A 3,896-nucleotide genomic window follows, 5' to 3' on the forward strand; every position below is an offset into this window, starting at 1 on the left:
TTGACTAACCGGGTGGCCTTTGCTAAATGTGTGTCCCAATGCTTGAATGTCCCACCACCCATTGCTCTCAGTGTAGTCTTTAGCAGCCCGTTGTATCGTTCGATTTTCCCGGAGGCTGGTGCATGGTAGCTGATGTGATAGACCCACTCCATGCCATGCTCTTTGGCCCAGGCGTCTATGAGGGTGTTTCAGAAATGAGTCCCCTTGTCTGACTCAATTCTTTCTGGGGTGCCATGTCGCCATAGGACTTGCTTTTCAAGGTCCAGGATAGTGTTCCGGGCAGTGGCATGGGGCATGGGATATGTTTCCAGCCATCCGGTGGTTGCTTCCACCATGGTGAGCACATAGCGCTTGCCGTGCCGGGTTTCTGGGAGTGTGATACAATCAATCTGCCAGGCCTCCCCATATTTATATTTCAACCATCGTCCCCCATACCAAAGAGGCTTTACTCGCTTGGATTGCTTGATTGCAGCGCATGTTTCACATGCATGGATAACCTGTGCAATAGCGTCCATGGTCAAGTCCACCCCTCGATCACGAGCCCATCTATATGTTGCATCTCTTCCTTGATGGCCTGAGGCGTCATGGGCCCACGGAGCTATAAATAATTCACCCTTATGTTGCCAGTCCAGATCCACCTGAGCCACTTCAATCTTAGCAGCCTGGTCCACCTGCTGGTTGTTTTGGTGTTCTTCAGTGGCCTGACTCTTGGGTCCGTGAGCATCTACGTGATGTACTTTTACAGCCAGGTTCTCTACCCGGGAAGCAATATCTTGCAACAATACAGCGGCCCAGATGGGTTTACCTCTGCGCTGCCAGTTGTTCTGCTTCCACTGCTGCAACCACCCCCACAGGGCATTTGCCACCATCCATGAGTCAGTATAGAGATAAAGCACTGGCCATTTTTCTCGTTCAGCAATGTCCAAGGCCAGCTGGATGGCTTTCACCTCTGCAAACTGGCTCGACTCACCTTCTCCTTCAGCAGTTTCTTCAACTTGGCGTATAGAACTCCGTACAGCATCTTTCCACCTCCGATGCTTTCCCACAAGGCGACAGGACCCATCAGTGAACAGGGCATATTGCTTCTCGTTTTCTAGTAGTTTATTATACAGTGGGGCCTCTTCAGCACGCATCACCTCCTCCTCTGGGGATATTCCAAAATCTTTGCCTTCTGGCCAGTTCGTGATCACTTCCAAGATTCCTGGGCGACTGGGGTTTCCTATTCGGGCCCGTTGTGTGATCAGTGTGACCCACTTACTCCACGTAGCATCGGTTGCATGGTGTGTAGAGGGGACCCTCCCTTTGAACACCCAGCCCAGCACCGGCAGTCGGGGTGCCAGGAGGAGCTGTGCTTCAGTACCAACCACTTCCGAAGCAGCTCGAACCCCTTCATATGCTGCCAATATCTCCTTCTCAGTTGGAGTGTAGCGGGCCTCGGATCCTCTGTATCCCCGACTCCAGAACCCTAAGGGTCGACCTCGAGTCTCCCCTGGGGCTTTCTGCCAGAGGCTCCAGGTAGGGCCGTTCTCCCCGGCTGCAGTGTAGAGCACATTCTTTACATCTTGTCCTGCCCGGACTGGCCCAAGGGCTACTGCCTGAACTATCTCCTGTTTAATTTGTTCAAAGGCTTGTTGTTGCTCAGGGCCCCATTTGAAGTCGTTCTTCTTCCTGGTCACTTGATAGAGGGGGCTTACAATCAGGCTGTAATTTGGGATATGCATTCTCCAAAAGCCCACAACGCCTAAGAAAGCTTGTGTTTCCTTTTTGCGAGTTGGTGGGGACATGGCTGTTATTTTGTTGATCGCATCCATTGGGATCTGACGATGTCCATGTTGCCACTTTATTCCTAAAAACTGGGTCTCCTGTGCAGGTCCCTTGACCTTACTTTGTTTTATGGCAAAACCGGCCTTCAGAAGGATTTGAAGTATTCTCTCCCCTTTCTCAAAAACTCCAAAATCTTTGGGCATTTGTTCATCGTCCAGGTTACTATAAACTACCTCCAGCACGCCTAGTTCTCTCAGGTACTGGATACCTCTCTCCATAGTGGACCATTTGCCTGGGCGATATATAACATCTTCCTTGAAGGGATACCTTTCCTTCTCGCCTGACAGCAGTCGCCTCCAGAGGCTGAGGACCTGTGTCCCTTTGCAATTGCTTTGTCAATGCGCCCTTCCCTAGCAAGGGATCCCAGCTGCTTGGCTTCCTTCCCCTCCAATTCCAGGCTACTGGCCCCATTATCCCAGCATCAGAGCAGCCAGGTAACAATATGCTCGCCTGGACGTCGGCTGAAATCTTTCTGCATATCTCGCAGCTCACTCAGGGATAGGGATCGGGTGGTTTCCGTCTCGTTTATGAGTTCTTCCTCTTCCTCCTCCTCTCCTCGTCATGGCCCTGCTTTTCCATCATCCCTTTCTAAACGACCTGACTTCCGCTTCCAAGATTTCCTCTTCTGTACAGGGGCAACGGATACCAGCAAGGGTTGGTCCTCTGGTTCAGCTGTAGTGCCTGTTGCTGGGGTTTGGGTAGCTGCAGTGCCTGTCATGGGGGTTGGAGTAACTGTAGTGACTGTTGCCGGGGTTTGAGTAGCCATAGGGGTTGTCGTGGGGGTTGAAGTAGCCGCAGTGCCTGTCGTGGGGTTTTGAGTAGTCACCGTGTCTGTTGCCAGGGTTGATCTCCCGCTGCCCGCCGCCCCCGGGACCCGCCGCTCCACCTGCCCCGACGAGGCACCGCCGTTTGCCCTCCCTCTTTTCTTGTTCCTGAGGGTTGATCTCTGGACAGTATTCCTGAATAGTTGTTTAACCCTAAACAAGGCCTGAACCACATTCAGGGGACATAGCAATATGAACATGCTTGTTTGAACATCCCAAGGATATTCAAAATTCTCAGGGAATATTGTGGACATCTTCGTGAAGAGGATAGAAGAAAAAGGAGTTTCTGACGATATGGAAGGGAAGATGAACAAGTGGGAGAGAGTGTCCCATCCTGTCTCCCCCTTAAATTCATTCTCCAAGGAGAAAAAAGTGCAATTACCGATAATTTCTAAGAGGTGGTTCCCGAGGTACAGAAATGACGGCAGTGCCGAGTACAGATACCAGATTAGACTTATGACCAATGATTTTTTCACCTCATAAAACAGCAGCAAAATGATAATCTTGGCCCAGTTCCGAATAATGATAAACAGCACAACAGGGAACACATACTGTAAGCAAGGTATTACATGACCCAACATTGAGAGCCAGCCCCACAACTTTGACAGCCAATACATCAACATTGTGACCAATCAATATAATGGATGCTTATAACAATTTTGCCTTAACACACTGTGGTCAGATCTATCGTTATCTCAACCCTTCGAGCCCCATGTTGGGTGCCAAAAAGGACTGTCGTGGTTTAACCTGGCAGGCAGCCAAATACCACGCAGCCGCTCACTCACTCCCCCCGCCCCCCCAGTGGGACGGGGAGAGAATCGGAAGGGTAAGAGTGAGAAAAACTCGTGGCTTGAGATAAAGACAGTTTAATAGAACAGAAAAGGGAAAATAATGATAATAAATAATGATAGAATATACAAAATGAGTGATGCACAATGCAATTGTTCACCACCCGCGCTGACCGATAACCAAGTAGCGATCGGTACTTCCTGGAACACGCCTACCGTTCATATTCTGAGCATGACGTCACATGGTATGGAATACCCCATTAGCCAGCTGGGCTGGCTGTCCTGATTATGTTCCCTCCCATCTTGTGTACCTAGCTCAGTCAGTAGGCACGGGAGCTGTCCTTGGACTAGGAGGGCACTTAGCAACAACTGAAAACATCAGTGTGTTATCAACATTCTTCTCATACTAAATCCAAAACACAGCACTAGGAAGAAATTTAACTCTATCCCAGCTGAAACC

At 50.0% G+C, this 3,896-nt stretch overlaps 1 protein-coding gene across 2 annotated transcripts in view; it reads left to right on the forward strand.

Annotated features, from left to right (window-relative positions):
• Window positions 1–3,896, forward strand: part of LOC142074857 (single-stranded DNA-binding protein 2-like) — a 271,522-nt gene that overhangs the window by 15,716 nt on the left and 251,910 nt on the right. The gene's annotated exons all lie outside the window — the stretch shown is intronic.

Source organism: Calonectris borealis, chromosome W (assembly GCF_964195595.1).
Source record: "Calonectris borealis chromosome W, bCalBor7.hap1.2, whole genome shotgun sequence".
NCBI classification, from domain to species: domain Eukaryota; kingdom Metazoa; phylum Chordata; class Aves; order Procellariiformes; family Procellariidae; genus Calonectris; species Calonectris borealis.